The sequence below is a fragment of the Belonocnema kinseyi genome, chromosome 1 (assembly GCF_010883055.1).
Source record: "Belonocnema kinseyi isolate 2016_QV_RU_SX_M_011 chromosome 1, B_treatae_v1, whole genome shotgun sequence".
NCBI classification, from domain to species: domain Eukaryota; kingdom Metazoa; phylum Arthropoda; class Insecta; order Hymenoptera; family Cynipidae; genus Belonocnema; species Belonocnema kinseyi.
Window position 1 is genome coordinate 151,834,105 of NC_046657.1, and position 19,090 is coordinate 151,853,194.

The following is a 19,090-nucleotide window of genomic DNA, read 5'->3' on the forward strand; positions in this document are numbered from 1 at the left end:
GTAAATGTTTGGTTCAAAATTTATCTTCTTAAGGCAGTTATCGTGCCAAAAGTCAGATATCTGCAGAAAATATTTTTTCTTCGATTTTAAGAATCAGAATATTATAACTGATGTCATTTCAAATAAAAAACATTATTTGTTATGACAAATTTTATAATCAAAAATAATATTCTTTCAAACATTAAAATGGCATCAGTTATAATATTTTGATTCTTTAAAAAAGGTGACTAATTCCTCTTTTTGGTTAAAAAAAGGATTTGAAAATCCAAATACTTGGTTGAAAATTAATCTTTTTTGGTTGAGGATTTAAAGTATTTTGTGCCGAATGCATCTAACTGGTTAAAAATTATCTTTTTGGTTGAAAATTATTTTTTTCTTATTTAGAATTGATTTTTTGAATGGAAAATGTAACTGTTTCATCTTTCGTCGAAAATTTATCTTTTTTTAAATAAATTTAATCTTTTTGGTTGAAAATCCTACTAATTGGTAGAAGATTAACTTTTCTTTCATTGAAAATTAAGTTTTTTATTCAAAATTTAATTATTCTAATTTTCGTAAAAAAACTTTTCTGTTTCAGGTAAAAATTTAACTAATTGTTGAAAATCCGTCTTTTTTTGTAGAAATATATTCTTATTAGTTCAAACTTAATCTTTTTGGTTAAAAATTAATTTTGTTGTTGAAAATTAGTTGTAGTATATTTTTTACTTGAAGATTCATCATTTTAGTTGAAAATTTACTTTACTTATTTTATTTTTTGTGAAAAATTTACCTTTTTTTGATAGAAATGAAATCTTTTTCGTTTTAAAATGTCCTTTTCGTAAAAAATGTAACTATTCTATTTTTTGTCAAGAGTTCATTTCTTTGATTGAAATTTTGTTTTAGTTAAAATTTAGTTTTCTTATGCAAAATTGCTCTTATGGGTTGAAAATTTCACTTTTTGGTCAAAATGTTATATTTTTGGTTGAAAATTCATCACTGTGATTTAAAATTAATTTCTCTGGCTGAAATGTCGTTATTGAAATTGTATCTTTTGATAGAAAGTTCATCTTTTGGGTTTAAAATCAAATTACTTTGTTGAACATTTATTTTTTTGACATTTTAACTATTCTAATTTTAGTTGGAAATTGATCTTGTTTAGATGAAAATTCATGTACTATCTTGAAAACTAGTCTTTTTTGGTGGAAAATTAATCTTTTGGGTCTCAAAGTAAACTTTTCGCTTAGTTTCAGAATTTATCTTTCTGATTGAAAAACCCAACTAAAAAGTATTAAAAGTTTCTGAAGAAACAAAATTTGTTTGCTTTAATATTTATAATCTTCGAGTTATATGGTTTTTTCTTACCTCGAAGAATTTAGAAATTAGGGTATTGTAGCAACCCTGAATAATGCGAATAATATTTTTTCTATTACCTTGACTTCTTTTGTCATTTAAATTAGGCGCCCTTTTTAACTTGGGTCAATCCATTTTCCCGTGAAATGCAAATAATGTAATTGCCATAATTAACAAGAATAGAAAATACGATGTATCAAATCCTAATAGAATCGATCCTGTTCTTAAGCTCGTAAGGATTTGAACACTAATAGTGGATCAAGCGAAACGTCTCTTTAGAAGCGCCTTAAGGCCATGTGATGAGTAGGTCACGTGATCAGATTCCTTTCTTACCTATACTTTTTTTATTTCCTAACTTATTTTCACATGAAGCACAACATCGATTTCAAAATTTGGGATAATGAATAAGAAGCACTGAGAAAGGTGGGTCTTGTCCTAAACTTTAAAAATTTTGAAACAAGCAAAAAAAAATTATTGACAAGAAATTTTTTTTTCATAATTATACACGTTTAGAACCAGGCCCATCTTTTTTACTTCTTCTTATTTATTATCCCAAATGTTGAACTCGATGTGGCACTTCCTGTGAAAATAAGTTAGGAAATAAAAAAATTGTCGGTAAGGAAGAAATTTGGTCACGTGACCCACTTGTCACGTGGCCTTAAGGCGGAGTCATTCATCATCTTATTACGTAATCCAAAGTAATCCTATGAAATTTGGGTAACTTTAGGTAAACTAGAGTAATTTTTTCTTTTGAGGGAATCCATGCTAATCCGCTATAATTCGAACTAATCCATCTCCGCTGGATCTCATTTTCAGGAGTTGCTTCTCCACGGTACATGGCTATAATCAAGGATGTACTCGTCAATTTCGATTATGCGATGCAATCGGTCTGTTGGCACTGCGCCAGATGTTGTGCTGTCAGTGCCCTGAATTATAGCCGATGAGCTTCGGAGCGTGTCGAAGGAGCATTGGCAAATCCTTTACCAAGCATCTAGATAACTCTATGTTTTCTTCTCTTAGCCATAAACATCTATGAAGATTTGACCTTGTTTCACAGTAGAAAATTGTAGTACAGGCTTTTGCTTCAATTTCGTAAAATCCCCCCTACTAGGAAACCCTTTTCAATTCAAATGCATAATATTACGCAATATACTCGATTGAGTACTCGCGCACCGCTGCCCTTCTAAAGCAAGAGTCGCAAACCGTCTCTCGCCCTGCACCCATGAGGAACTGAAGGACCAGTAGTTCTAGGATGGCCGCTAACAGGGGGACTGAAAACAAGAGTTTAGTGTACTTTTGTACTTTTTTAAGTTCAGAATTTCACATTGAACTCAGTACCTTCTTCATATTTTACATACTGATATTTAAAAATAGTACTTAAATTACGTATTGGATAGCGATAATTATTTTATTTTCAAAATTCTATGATTTTTCCTCAAACAATTTTGTAATTTCCCTGACTATTCACATTTAAATACTAGCATATTAATCTTGTAATATTTCTAAGATAAAATGTTTTATAAACAGGATAAAACAATAATTCAAATACAAATTTTAAACTTTCAAATTTATTTGATTTGATTATTTTAACAGAAAATGACTTTTGTACCGCAAAAGATGAAATTTTAACAAAATACTTGAATTTTCGACAAAAGAATAAAATTTGTTTTACATAATTGAGTTATAAAAAAATAAATAAAGTCTTGACAAGAAAGCGAATCTTCAACAAATAAAGATTTTTCAATCAAGAAAGGAAAAAAAAGTTACCTAAATTTTTGTACGTTTAAACCAAAAGACAAATTTTTTGTATACGAATTAAATCTTTTATATTTAAAATTGAATTTTGAACCCAAAAATATGAATTTTCAGAAAAAAATTGATTTTAGTTTTATTTTTTAACACCAAAATGTGAATTTTGAACAAGAAATAATTTTGTTATGAAGATAATTTAATTTTTAACCCAAAAATATGAATTTTTCAAAAAAGCAGTGGAATTTTCCAGCAAAAGGAATCGCTTTCACTAGGTTAAACTTTCGACCAAATAGTTGCATTTTCATCCAAGGAAGGTGCAATTTCTACTAAAATATATGAATTTCTAAATTAAAAGCAGAATTAAAAGAAAAAATTTCAATGTCCCTGCAAAAAATATCTGAGTTGACTTTACAATAACAAAAATATGAATTTTAGGCGAAAAATAAATTTTTTAAGAAATAGTTGACTTTTCAGAAAAACAGTTGAATTTTTAACCAAAAATGATAACTTTTCAAGAAAATTATTGAAATGTTAACCACACAGTTGAATTTTTATCCCAGAATAATTTATTTTATACTGAAGGCGATGAATTCTCGAATTAAAACAAAAAAAATTTCAGAAACAGAAAAAGTTAAATTTTTATTGAAAAGTGATTTTAGGTTCACTTTTAAGCATCAAAATATAAGTTTTAAATAACGAGTAAGTTTTCTGATGATATTCTTGAATTTGGCACCCAAACTACTAATTTTTGATTAAACAATTGCATTTTCTACCAAAAAGAATATATTTTTAACAAAATCGTTGAATTTTTAACGAAGCAGTTGCATTTTGATGCAAGAACGATACAATTTTTACTCAAATAGGTGCATTTTTAATCCAAAAGACAATTTTTCAATAAAGTAGTTGAATTTTCATAAAAAAACAAATAATTTTAGTCAACTTTTCAACGCAAAAAATATTAATTGCTAATGAAAAGCAATTTTTTGTTAACAAAAATGGCTGAATTTTTAAGAAAACCGTTGAATTTCCTACCAAAAAATAACTATTTAAAAAATTCTTTGAATTTATAAAAAAATAATAAAAGTTATAACTAAAAAAATAACCTTCCGGAGAAAGCAATTGCAACAAAAAAATATATAAAGGTATATACAAGGCAAATAAATTACGATCAAGAAAATTATATCAGAAATACATGCAAAACATTATATAAAAAATTCCCTAATTTGTTTCTGAATAATGTTCCAATTTTTGTTGCCAGTATTGATTAAAAATCAGATTCTCAAACTTGTAACATTTTAACTTAGAATCTTTAATATTATTTTTGTAGAAAATTAAGAAACATAAAGATAAAGTTTTCACAATCAAGGATGCCTTTTAAATCAGAATAGAAAAATATTTAAATTTTCGAGAAAAAAAATTAGTTAAAAAATCATTGTTTAATTTTGAAATACATAGTTAAGTTGTTAACTTAAAAAGATAAATTTTCGTTCATAAAAAACAAGTTTCTATTGAAAAAGACCGTTTTTAACCAAAAAGTGGAATTTTTAAGTTTAAGGGGTTAAGGTTAAAAAAAGGTTTTTTAACAAAAGGTTTGCTTAACAAAATGAGTTTTTAACAAAATATTATTTATTTGAACTTTTAGTTTGAAAAAATATATTTAAACAAAAAGAAGCAAATATTATACTACTTAAATTTAACCAAAAACATTAAATTTTTAAGAAAATTGTTGAATGCTTGACTCGACTGAAATAAGTTTTAAAAGAAGATTGATTTAACGCGTAAAAAAACGAATTTTCAACAAAATACAAGAATTTACTATAAAATAGTTCAACTTTCATACCGAAAAAACGAATTATTAAGAAAAAGTTAATTTTATACTTAACAGTTCAATTTTGAGGTAGATAATTCAATTTTAAACAAGTATTTGAGTTTTCTAACAGAATAATGGGATTTTTAACGAAAAGGGATTCATTTTCAATGAAAAGTATTAAATTTTTGCCCAAAAGAAAAGGAAATTCAAAAGAAATACAAGAATTTGTAGCCAAGTTAATTTCGCACCAAATAGTTTAATAATCTAATAAATTGGTGAATTTTCAAGTGAAAAATTGAAATTTTATGCAAAATAGTCGAATTTAACCAGAAACAATGAATTTTAAACAAAATATACGAATTTTCAACTAAAAAGATGCAATTAAAAATAAAATTAATTTTTATTATTTTTCATTGGGAACTTTATGTTAATTTTATTAAAACTCGTCTTAGTTGATTAATTCTATGATATTCTAAACAAATTTAATACGCCAAGCACCAGCAACATTAAATAAAAACATGGCAATTCGTTCGTCATATTTGCTTATTTATAAACAAAATTTATTAAAAATTTTAATGTCGAAAACTCTCTTAGAAACCTGATCAGATTTTTTTCAATTCTTTTTTGTCCAAATCGGTCAATATTTGTGAGCTCTATGTTATTTTGAACCCAAAAAGTGATTTTTTTCCCACTGTCTGGCGCAACTTCAATTCTTGGAAACACTAAATCGCGAACCACTAAATCGAGATTAAACTGTCAATTTATATTTAACCTTGTGACAGAAAATTACAATTAACAGGCTACGATGAATCTAGAATTTTCATTCGATACAATTATTACAAATTAGTGGAAAATTGTTTGATTAAGGGTAGATTTTTTTATTCACGAAAAGAGCAGCCTGTGCGTGGCTATCGACCATAGCTCAAGCCCCCTGTCGTCTCATGTACGTAAGTGATTGATGTTAAAGGTGTTTGGCAGCACGAACAGTGCAGCGTTGTGGTGATTACTTTAGCCCGTAAACTGCTAAGTAATGTGTAAATAGCCGAGAGCTCTCCTCTCCTATATAGGGTTTACCTCACTTGGCAGTGTAAATTTGATCGCTGTCTACCTGCTTGCTGAGGGATCTCCAGAATCTGTCGTCGATTCTTGCCAACAGGGTGGTCCAAGAATTTTGTAATCAAATTTGACTGTTAAAAATACGAAATTATTTGAAATTATTCTTAATAAATTTCTTAAATTGTAATTGTTTTTAATACCTTTTCTTTAAAACTTTGGAATCATGAGACTAGCAAGAAAGCAACCAACTTGCAGCACCATTATAAAACTAAACAGCTACTAAAGTTTAAATAGGATAAAGTCAAAGTCAACTGCCCAGTAGGCACAAAATTTGGCGACATCGTTACGACATATTTACGACAACTTTACGACATCCTATGTCCATGTCGTTAAGTCATCTTTACGATATCGTAAATATGTCATATGATCTGACGATGTCTTGACGATATCGTGGAGACACTGTAACGACAGGGACATAAGATGTCGTAAAGTTGTCGTAAAGATGTCGTAAAGATGTCGCCAAAGTTTCGACATCCTATGTCCATATCGTTGAGTCATCTTCATGATATCGTAAATCGTTCATATGATCTAATGATGTCTTTACGATATCGTAAAGACACTGTAACGACATTTTAATAAGATTTCGTAAAGTTGTCGTAAAGATGTCGTAACGATGTCGTAAATACGTCGCTAAATTTTGTGCCCACTGGGTGGTCAGGTAAGCGATAGCCATTTGATGAACAGTTACCAGCTAGATTTACCCCATCAACCGAAATTCCTACCATGCAGCTGAGGGATCGCCAGACGCTGTCGCCGATCCTTGCTAATAGGGTGGTTCAAGAATTTCTTAGTTAAATTTGAATGTTAAGGATTAGAAAAGAATTTTTAATAATTATGAATTCATTCTTCTCAATTTTAATTATGTGTACTACCCTTTCTTTCAACCTTTGGATTATCACACTTAAATAGGAGCAAAAACCTAACAGCCACATTGAAAAACTAAATAGCTACGCAATATATAATAGACTTAAGTTAACGTTAAACACTGTTACCCCACTACCCAAATTTATATTGTGTAGCTGAGGGATTGTCAGTCGCTGTCGCCGACTCTTTCCAACATTGTGGTTATAAAATTTCATTGTTAAATTTAAATTTTGAAAAAATAGACTAATTTTTAATTATTCTGAATTGAATATCTTACATTTAAATTCTTTTCAATATCCTTTCTTTAAACCTTTTAGATTGTCACACTTCGTAGTTGAATATGAATCTTAAGCATGACAAAGGATTTTAAATTTTGATGAATTTTAAATTAATTTTTTAAATTTCAATTGTTTCTAATCATCTTTTTTCAAACATTTGGTCTTAGTGCGCTGACATCATCGAAAAAAACTTGCAGCAGACGCTGTCACCGACCCTTCCTAACAGCGTTGTCTTTTGTAATAATTGATTGAATTGATTTTTTTCTTTAAATTCGCCTATTACAATTTACATTGAAAATTGATAATATACTTTTTATTAAAAATTCAACTGCTTGGGTGAAAGTTCAACTACTTTGTTATTCAGTTACTTTATTGGTCGAGGATTTAACTATTTTCTGGAAAATTAATGTTGTAATAAAAAGTCTAGTTATTTCATCATTGTTTGAAATTTAATTGTTTTTATATGCAAATCATAACTTTGGTTACAAATTCATTCATTTCTTTAAATGTGGAAATTGAAGTATTTCGTTAAAAAACTCGTGTTTTTCTGTGTGGATTTATGTATTTAATTATGGTTAAAAGCTGAAATAATTTGTTTAAAATTCATTTTATCATCTGGAGCTCTATGTCTGTGGGTGAAAATTAAACAATTTTTTTTTCAATTTCGTTTTTTCAACAGTAATATTTTTGAACCTCAAATGTATTCATATTATTTGTTGTTGAAAGTTAAATTACTTTGAATTAAAATTTTTTTTTAAATAAACATTTATTTTTTCGTTTCAACTTTCGTGTCAACACTTCCTTTTTTCATGTTAATAATTTTTTATTTTGTTCAAAATTTTATCTTTTTTGGGTGGTCGGAACTTTTTAGTAATAAATTAATCAGTCTTGTCTGAAGATTCATCTATTTTACTGAATATTCGTATTTTTTGGTTGAATTTATCTGTTTTTGACGCAAAATTGAAATCTTGTTTTGATTGAAATATCACCTATTTTATTCTGTATTGAGGAATGATTTTTTTTAGTCATAATTTAACTGCTTGTTTGAAACTTCAAGTTCTTTATTAAAAATTATTTTTTTGTTTGTTTTCAATTCATTATATTTTTGAAATGAGTAACTATTTGTTTATAAAAATACTTTTCATTGAATATTCATATTTTCGAGTTAAAAAATCAAATGTCTGGTAGAAAATTTATTTTTATAATTCAGCGATGTCATTGTTTTGTTGAGAATTCAATAATATTGTTAAAAAGTCATTTTTTGTTTACAAATTCTACTAGTTTGGTGAAAATTCGTCTTTTTTAAATCGAGAATTCATCTTTTTCTATTAAAAAATTTGTTCGTTAAAAATCAACTGCCTCGTTGTAAATGTCGAAAATATAAGTTTTTTGATGAAGAATCATTTTCTTTACTGTAAACTTATCTTTTCGGGTGTTTTTCTGGTTAAAAATTCAACTTTGTCGCCGGTTTTATGTGTCTATCCTTATTATTTTTTTCTTTTTTTTTTAAATTATTTAATTCAATAGTTTGAGAATATTTTTTCAAAATTTAGTAGTTGAATTCTTTTCTTCATTTATCATTAGTACGTAATTTTAGAATTAGAAACAATAATCTTCTCATTCAAAGCATTAATTTTCACTCAATTTTTTTTAGCCTTTGAACAATGTCAGGCACTCTTGCCTGAGCCTTGCGCAATTACTCGCATGTGGAGATTGCGCAATATTATGTATTGCAAATGGAAACGGTTTAAAAGGCCCTGGGGTTTTATGTTTAGATTCCACCGATTTAGTAAAAATGCTATTTGCAGTGAAGTACCCTAAAAGATTATCATGCAGATTTTTGGAATTTTGTCGAAAAATTAAAAACTATAACTTTGATCGCACTATAAAATAATTAAAAATCTGCCCACTGCACAAAGAAATTCTCGTCACACGCGGCTCGCTTCGCTTGTAAGTTTGAGCGCGCCTAGATCGCGCGTCTTTTTAATGCCGCGCTTCGCGCTCGATAATATACTTATCTTGCGCTTTGCGGTCGATAATGTACAAATCGCGCGTTAAGCGTTCGATATTTTTACTTCCTCCACATTTGTGGATTGTGAATTTTCTTTTGTTAAAGCCCCTTTAGGTCATTTTTTACTATCTGAATTAGAAATAATCATTCTATGAGAAAATAATTCTTAAGCGTTTGCAGATCTTTTTTGGGTGAATAAATTTTGTTTATTTATTTTTTCCGCAACTTGTGTTATTATCCAAAAATTTAATTTTTTTATTGTTAATGTCTTTTTTAGGATTAAAAGAAAAACGAAGAATTCTATAAAAATAATTAATAATACATTTTTACTACATAATTTGAATGAACAACATTTGTTTTTACTTTTTTTTGTAGCATGTTTCGTTTGTCAAAAAATTTAATTTTTCTACTTTAAATTTTATTTTCTTATGATTTAAACAAATACAACGCGTTCCATGGAAATATGATTGAAGATAAAGTATCTCTTTTTTGACTCAAAGACTTTTGTGTGTTATTTTTTATTTCGTAACTTGTATCGTTCGTCCAAAAATTTAATTTTGTTATTTGTAATGTTATTTTCCAAGAAAGAAACAAAAAATATGAATCCTATCAAAAAATGATTGATAACAAATTTGTATATCTTGGACAGTTTGAACGCAAACTGGAATTTTTTATTTTTATATTATTTTATATCTGATCACAATTTGAATTTGAGATTTTTCAAGAAAATTTCAATAGTTGTTTTAATATCCTTTTAGGGTTTCAAAAAAGCAACGTGTTTCTTTTCTTGATTTTTTTCATACCGTGCTCACGGTACGACGCAAGGTACAAAAAAAGTCATCATCAAAAGTTGTCACCCAAAAAACGTATATTAATTTTTTATGAATAACTTTATACTGGAACTGACAGTTTTTGTTTTAATCATACACAATAACATTAAAAATAAAAAATAAATTTTGTTGGAAAATGGTACAAGGTACGAAAAAATAGTACATTTTATTTTAATCGTAAAAAATGAGGCTTAAACAGAGAAATTATATTTTTGGAAAATCTGCAGAAGAGACCAAAAAAATGAAGAGACAACAGTTGTTCAACCAAAAAAGATGCACAAATTTTATATGAACATTTATCGTTTAAACATTTAACGTTTAAATCGTAAAAATTAAATTGGAAATGACCAAATTTAGTTTTTGAAAAACCAGCAGAAGTTCAAATAAAATGTTCAAGAACAAAACTTTTTTAAAAGAATGCGTATTTTTAAACGAGAGAATGAAACTATGTGTGTTTTGATATCAATTCATGTTGAGAATTGTAATAATATTCATTTATGAAGAAGAGATACAATTAAAGGGAGAAATTCGAGTGCGAAGCACGAGATACGTGATAAGAATGTTCATGTTAAAGATGAAGATGCGTAAATACGTCGCCAAATTTTGTGCCGACTGGGTTATTACGAATTTAACGGTTCCCAGTGGGCATACAATTTGACGACGCCTTAACGACATCGTTACGACATCTTTACGATAACTTTACGACATTCTATGCCTGTGTCGTTAAGGTGTCTTTATGATATCGTAAATAAGTCGTATGATCTGTCGATGTCTTTACGATATCGTAAAGACATTGAAACGACATGGGCATAGAATGTCGTAAAGATGTCGTAAAGATGTCTTGACGATGTCGTGAAGACGTTGCCAAATGTTATGCCCACTGGATTAGTTATTTACAGTTAATTACATCGAGAAAATAAAGTTTGTAACTCCAAAAATGGGCAAATAGTGGATAAGTTAATTACGGTTAATTATTAATAAAAAAATACCTAACATTGTCCGTAAATTCTTCCAATTTAGTATATATTATTTAAAATTTGCATTACTCTTGAAAATCTTCTTTGGATACTTGCTTTCAAATCTGTAGTTATTTTTGATTGAATCAAAGTATTTTTTTAAGCCCTATATACTTCACAATTCATGTTTTTTTCATTTTTGTTCTTAAATAAACAAAACAATAAAATAATATTTGATAATCGGCCATGACATTTCGAACCGAAATGTTATTATTTTTCATTGAAAAGAAGATTTAAAACCGGTTAATAATTGTCTTATAAAAATCAATTTGTTGACGGGCGTATTCTTGCCCCACTGTACGTCGTCTGAACAACGCCGGTTGTTACTACTGATTATCAGTGGAGCCGCTGTCAGGATGGTTTCTTTCCAACGTCCGCGCTAAGGGTTCCAAATCAGAATTTATCATAAAGAAAAATCAACAAAGCCATACATTTTTCTTCACATTTTAAAAACGAAATTTTCCAAAACAATTGACAATATTGTCCTTATATTCATAGTCACAAAAGCTCAGCCCGAAACTACCGCGGCACCAATGATTACAGGGCTATGTACATAGTTGTGTTTCACGAAAGAGGCCCTCCGTCGAAGGGCAAAACGTCTATTAATAAAGAGATTTTTTGGATCAGTATACAGACAATTTATGATCTATTATTTTAAAACAAGGAATTGTTGACACGAAAGTTGAAACGAAAAAATAAATGTTTATTTTTAAAAGATGAATTGTAATCGAAGGTAATTTAATTTTCAGCAACAAATAATATGAATTCATTCGCGCTTTCAAAATATTACTTTTGGAAAAACAAATGGAAAAATTTTTTTTTCAATTTTCACCCACAGACATAGAGCTCCAGATGATAAAATAAATTTTAAACAAATTCGTTCAGCTTTTAATCATGTACTTGAATTTTTAACCAAGAATACTAGTTTTTATCATGAAAAAAGAGGAATCTTCAAATAAATACATAAATCCACAAAGGAAAACACCAATTTTTCAACTAAATATTTCAACTTCCATATTTAAGTAAATAAATGAATTTGTAACCGAAGTTTTCAATTTGCATAAAAAAACAATCAAATTTTAAACAATAATGGAATAACTATACTTTCATTACAACATTAATTTTCAATAAAAAAGTATATTGTCAATTTTCAATGTAAATTGTAATAGACGAATTAAAAGAAAATCAAAAGATTAACCTTTTAACAAAAATAGGTGTGTTTTCTTATTGTATTCTATGCATTTAATTAAGTTTCTTGAAAATAATTATTACAAAAGACAGTCCTGTTAGGAAGGGTCGGTGAAAGCCTTTGCTGGAAGTTTTTTCTATGATGTCAGCGTACTAAGACAAAATGTTTGAAGAAAGATGATTAGAAACAATTGAAATTATACAAATTAATTTAAAATTAATCGAATTTATAAATCCCTCTTTCATGTTTAACATACAAATTCAACTACGAAAATCTTAGACCACCCTATTGGCAAGAGTCGGCGACAGAGTCTGGCGATCCCTCTGCTACATAAGAGGTATTTGGGTAGCGGGGGGTAATGGTATTTGATGTTTACTTTAGCTTATTAAGTATTGCGTAGCTATTTAGTTTATCAATGTGACTGAAAATTTCTTTGCTTTTATGTAAGTGTGGCAATCTAACAGGTTTAAAGAAAGGGTATTAAAAACTATTTAAATGTAAGATAGTCAATTCAGATAAATTAAAAATTATTTTATATTGTTCAAAATTCAAATTTAATTACGAAATTTTATAATCACCATGTTGAAAAGGGTCGGAGACAGCGTCTGGCGATCCCTTAGCTACAAGGGAGGAAGTTCGACAGAGGGGGTAAAGCTAGCCGGTAGAAATTGATCAAATGGCCATCGCCCAACTGACCAGTTGACGTTTAATTTATCCTCTTAAACATTGCGTAGCTATTTAGTTTTTCAATGCGGCTGTAATTTGTTTACTTTCATTTAAATGTGATAAGCAAAAATATTTAAAGAGAAGGTATTGAAAACATTTAAAATCTAACGATCTATATTCGGAATAATTTAAAATTATTCCATATTGTTTAAAACTCAAATTTAACTACTAAATTCTGGGATTCGCTATTTGGCAAGCGTCGGCGACAACGCCTGGGTATCTTTCAGCTACATACGAAGAATTTTGTCAGTCGGGAGTAACAGTATTTGAGTTTTACTTTAGTCCATTAAATATTGCGTAGCTCTTTAATTTCTCTAAGCGACTGCAAGTTAGTTGCTCTCCTGTCAGTGTGATAATCCAAAACGTTTAAAAAAAGGGTATTAAAAACAATTAAAATTTAAGAAATTCAATTCAGAATGATTAAATATTTATTCCCTATTGTACCGCATTTAAATCCAACATGAAAATTCTTAAACCACCTTGTTGGAAATAGTTGGAGACAGTGTCTGTCAACTCCTTAGTTACATGAGAGGAATTTGGGTAGTAGAAGTAATAGTATTTGACCTTTACTTTAGCCTATTGAATACTGCGTAACTTTTCAGTTTTTCAATGCAACTGCAAGGTAGTTGTTTTCATGTTAGTGTGACAATTTAAAAGTTTTAAATAAAGGACATTAAAAACAATAACAATGTAAAAAATTAAACGACATGGAATAATTTAAAATCGTTCCGTATTGTTTAACATTTAAATCTAAGTACGAAGTTTTTGGACCGTCAGTTGGCAAGGTTCGGCGACAGCGGCTGGCGATCCCTCAGCAACATGAGAGGCAGTCTGCCGACTGCCTGAACGACGCAAGGCAGTTGGACGATAGGTCATTACGATGATACATTCTTCCATCTACCGGTAGTCAGCCAACTCCCTAGGCAGTCTGCAGAATTCCGGATTCTGCCAACTGCCTACGCCATATACCCGCCTCCCGCCCAGAAGGATCTAGATCGGCAATATTCTTTCTTTTTCTGTACCTTCAGAAAAACAGGGTCAACGGTAAAAAGGTTTAAGAGTAAGAAAAGCAAGCAGAAAAGCTTGGCTGAAAGGCGCCGCTGCACCGTGGCGAACGAAAAGCCCATCAGGAGAGATATGTGCCCCCCCCCCCCCAACGAAGACGAAAGGGACATCACAAAATCCCTCCTACCAATGTATCACACATAAGGCCAATTTCCTCCATCGACACGGGCTGATCCCACCTAGCCCCCACTGCTCCCGACCTGGAGCTATCGGTCGTGATTCCTGCAGACGAAGCCCTGAAAGCGCTCGGCGCTTCTATCCTTGAGAACCAACAATTAGACCGTTCCGGTGAAACCGAAGACATTTTTTGAAATCATTACGAGAAAGATATATTAACTCTGAAAGCTTCTCCCTTAGGATTCTCTCCAGAAAAGGACTCGTCTCCTGTGAAGAAGGATAGTCCACTCCCCACCAAACGCCACTCTCCGCCTGACGTGGCTGAACAACATTATCTGGGTACGCTGGTCCATCACGCTCAGCATCCCGATTCCAAGTCAGTGACCAGGTCTGGACTCGATCACATTTTTGGTTCGATAAAGCCGAAGGTTCCAATGCAAATTTAGCGCCCCGCGGAAACGTTCCATACCTTATCGTAATCCATCTAGGAGGAGAGGTTTACCAAGTTAAGCAAGACGGATTACTGGTTACTATACATGGCAGAGACATTCGAGCAGCATCAGACGGATCTAATCTAATGGAAAGGTCAAAGCCTTATAGAAGGAACCAGCTTGCACCTCGGGCCACTAAGGTCCTAAATTTCACAGCCACCAAGGCCAAACTGTCCTTGACGACACCGAACCAACTTCTTTACCAGAAGTCCCCCAGTTAAACTCCACGAACATGAAAGGTCCCAGCCTTTACCATCATCAACATCGGACTGTATCCCGCAGATCCCAAGCACTAAACAGCTCACGCGTTGAGCCCCCGAGCCCAAGTCACCTTGATCGCCTCTTCATATGGTCACAACCCTTACCATAATCAATGGTCAGACATACTCTAACGACGACAGCATCAGAGGCTTCAACGGATGTAAGGTAGTTCACGGAAGATGAAGAGTGTAGCTGAAACACGCATGGTAAATAGTTAGTAAGTTAGTAATTAAGTTATTTTTAGTGCATGTATTTTTATAAATATACTTTAGGCTGAGTTAGTATAAGAAAACGGGCGGGCTCCGCTGCGAGTCTTTTAACTTTAATTAATGACTAATCAGTTTTTGTAAAATGTTTTAGTGTAGTTGCGAATTTACGCCTCTTTAATTTAGGTTAAGCCGACAGGAGAAACCGTCCTATTTCACTACGATTTTTCGCCTGTAACTTAGGTTAAAGTGGATTTAGAAAATATACTGTATGCCTAGCACGAGTCTACGCGATTCAATTTAGTTTATATTAAACATCACATAGCTAAACATAAACGCGAATTTTCAAAATTTTAAATTTGTTTAAATCCCCAAGACCGGTAAAATCGGAAGTCCTGTCCAATAAAGGAATTTGCTGTACTAAGTAAAACCCCTGTATAGTACATCGATTCATGTCAATTCAGTAAATTAGTAATACTATCACCCGTGTGGAAATAGCCCGGGTTAGTCCTGGTACAACAAGGTTCCTGGTCGGGGACGGACCGGGTTATATTTGTTTTTTAAGAGCCTAGCCGTGCGCTGGTCAGAGACTGGCTAGCCAAAATTCATGTCAAAACCCAAGTCGGGGACTGACTGGGATCTGATCGGACACATCTTATGGTCGAATGCTCAGACGGTAGCTGACCTTACTGAAATTTTATTCTCAATTACGTTTTCTGAAAAAAGGTGCAAACTAGCAATATTTCTTTATTTTATGAGCGAATTATATAAACAAATGCACAACACGGAGAACTACACTTTGAAATACTAGATGAAAGAACGATTTTTTCTGCCTATAAATGCCTGAAAAGTGTATTTTTTTACGCAATATGTTTTTAAAGTAAAAAAATATTAAGGTATAACAAAATTTTCTATAGACAAATCATTATTACGATTTTTGAAAAAATTATTCAAGAAAACCGGTGTCTTTCTGCCTATAAATATCTTCTATGTATATTTGTTCATAAAATAAACGATCATCGATACTTGGCAACATTTTTCTATAAAACATCATTGGCCATATAACTTCAACAAGATCCGAAGAACAAACGATATCTTTTCACTTAAAACCGACTTATATATGAATTTATGAAAATAATTTGTTTAACAAATAAACAAATATTGATATGTTGCCAAATTTTTGTTAGAAAACATAATTGGCAATCGCCCAAAAAAATCGTCCAAAACGATGAAATCAAGCGATTTCAGAGCAGAAATATACTCGAAGGCGAATTACACCTAATGTCGAGTATTTGTCAAGACGATATGTTTATAACAATTTACTATGCAAGATAAAATTTTGTTAATCTTTCTTATACCTCTGTGAATTAAATCCAAGCAACGAGAAGTATAAGAAAAATTTAGTCTCGGAAATAAAAAATGGAACAAAAAAGTCGAAATTATTTTCGCTTTTTGCATTAAAATAAAAATTTAATTAACAAAAAATCTACTCTCATCATTTTCTGAAAAATTTATTCCAGAATTTTTAAAAATCAAAAATTGGTGCGTAATTGCTTTCTAAGTGTTATTTTGAACCTCGTTTTCCGATTTCACCCCAATGTGTCTTCCACTCTAGGTTACTCATCTAGACCTGCGCTTGAATTAATTTAAAAACTGTATTTTCTTTTTTCAGGATCAATGCCGTATTTTCGACGGGTGGCGGTTAATCCTGAGCCCATTCAAATTCAGAAGGTTCATCATTACCAAAGTTGTCTTACTCAAAAAACTTACCGCTTATTAGTAGGATTTGAGCATGTAGTGACGGATGAGAATTACATTTACATCGTTGGAATATTACAATTTGGAGGTTTTTGCCCATTTATGATTCCTAAATCAAATCTTGGTGATGGCCATAACAGACACGACTCTAATAATTATCAAAGAGTTAAAGTGCGCATTGATGGAAAGATTGCTAACGTGACTTCACCAATACCGCCTCTGGATTCTCTGAATGAAAAGTTCTTCAAGGCAGCCCATCAAAGACGCACAATTTTTGCCAAAATACAATTTTAAATTAACTTTAACCTTTTAAAAAGGGATTGCCAACTTTACTGTACTCTGTACTTATCGGTTTGTCATAAAAATGCTGCTCGTGCAATTTATTTCGGAAGTAGCAGCGATTCGATATTTTAAGCGCTTAACGAGATGTTGCATCCGTCACCTCAATTTATCTGATCAATAATTTTGAGATATAGTTGATTTCGTCTGTAGGCAATAACGACCTGTACATTCACTCAAAGAAAGAAAGTTTATTTAAACGAAGAAAGCAATTATTTATTTTTATTCGAATTCAAAAATTGGACCCCGTTAATCATTATTCTTTTTCGATAAAAAATTATGATTAGGGGTGTAAAGAAACATCCCCACAAGAAACACCCTAACGATTTTCGAAATTACCAAAGGGAGCCGGCCGCATCCGGAAATGTAGTAAGAAAGGTTGCAGATTAGAAAAATCAGGTCAGATACCTTGGAAATGTGGTGAGAAAGGTTTCAGATTAGATGAATCAGATCAGATCCCTCTTCGACGAGTTTGTTGGTCAAGCAAAACGCCCCCCCCCCTACCCGGCGAAGGCAACGGTAGCGAACATCATCTTTCTGTCGGTGCAAGGTATCGCGAACCACGAAATTTCTTTAGATTCAACGTCAATTATCCAAGTTTGTTAATAATAACGAGTCCTATTTACAATAACTTACTCAACTCAAAGTGTTTATAAGCTACGTCAAGAGTTCATGTAGATCATTCAAAAACAATAGAGATCAGCGGTCCTGCCATCTACTGAAGCTTCCGGTGATAGACTGTCAGAAGTACAGTGAACTCAACCAACCTCGTCACATTTTTTGTTGGCGAATCTGGCCGTACGTGCTGATTGGTGGAATCCTAGTTTCAACACGGTGCTAGAAACTCTGGTGCTCCTCTATTTACAAACAGAGATCTCTCTTGTCTGGGCCATCTAATAGAACTTTGCAGAAAAAGGTCCAGTGACATTAGGTTATCCCGAAGGTTATCTTAGGAGTCATGCCTAAAGCCGTATTTAGACCAACGGTTCCCGTTTTCGATTACGGTCACGTTTACAACCGTCGCCTAATGAGCGCGGATTATATTGCACGCCAATTGGTCGACGGATTCAATCATAACCGTAATCGGAACTGGAAACCGCTCGTGCTATCCCGTGAAATAGTTTCGTTCTAGAGGAATAGGATAGAATTCAGGAGATTTTTTGGATCCCACGGGATAGTAAGTGTCTTCTTGACTGAAGAGAATTTCATTAGAAGTAACAGGGTTCTAAAAGTATTTGTGTTTCGTGGGATTTGTTCCCGAAAGGTAATTTAGGTTTTCTGGGACAAGATAAATCCCGACGAATAGTTTAGGTCCAGAACGTTCAATTTTACCGTATAATAGGTTGGGACATGAAGGTTAAGCGATGTTCCCTGAAAAGGGTGGGATTCCGACGAACAGATAAAGTCGTGTGGGATCAGGGTATCCCGGGTATGCAAAGAAATAGTTGGTGCTACAAAGTATTGCTCGGGAATTGTACGTCAAATTCATTCCCGTTGGAGAGTTTTGGGTCTGAGTTTAAGGATAACTCTCATATGATAGGTCGGTTCTTAAAAGATCGGGTGAATTTCGAACTACATGTAGAGAAATAACGGATGTAAGAATCCAGAAGGATATGATGGGTCTGTGGAATTGGTGGAGTCCTGAGGGGATGAGAAGGATCCTCTAACTTGTTCTACGAGGGTAGTTCAATAAGTCCTTAGAATGAAGTATAAAAACAATTTTTTTTAGGTAATTTTTTTTTTTATTTTTCAACATAATCTCCTTGGAGCTCTATACACTTGGTCAATCGCTTTTCAAGTTTCTTTAATCCTTCAGAAAAGTGCGTTTTTGGAAGTTCCTCAAAATAAGCACTTACAGAGGCGATGACGTCTTCGTTGTCTGGAAATCTCTGTCCACCGAGCCATTTTTTCAAGTTTGGAAATAAGAAAAAG